Source organism: Buceros rhinoceros, unplaced genomic scaffold (assembly GCF_000710305.1).
Source record: "Buceros rhinoceros silvestris isolate BGI_N320 unplaced genomic scaffold, ASM71030v1 scaffold29720, whole genome shotgun sequence".
In the NCBI taxonomy this organism is placed as follows: domain Eukaryota; kingdom Metazoa; phylum Chordata; class Aves; order Bucerotiformes; family Bucerotidae; genus Buceros; species Buceros rhinoceros.
The window spans coordinates 1-334 of NW_010391828.1; positions in this window are offsets into that span (position 1 = coordinate 1).

Genomic DNA, 334 nt, shown 5'->3' on the forward strand with positions numbered 1-334 from the left:
TGTCGGGGGGGTCGTCGCGGTGTCCGCAGTGCCGTCTGCCTGCCTGCGAAGAAGCGAGGGAGGATGCAGTGAAATCTAGTTTGTGTTATGTGCTTGCTGGTGTTAATAATTACAGAATGCTTCTTGCTAGTAACCTTCTGTAGGTCACTTCTAATTGTAAAGTTAATTGTGATGCATTTTCCGGCATTTTTTACATCTTAATTCGTAACTCAGGATGTTATTGATTTAGGAAAAGTACCTTTACAGGTATTTGAAAATGCATAGGCTTGTTAAAAGAGTGTGTAAGTTCAATGTGTCCATGTTTGTCTTTCACCACCGCACCCCACCCCCCCAC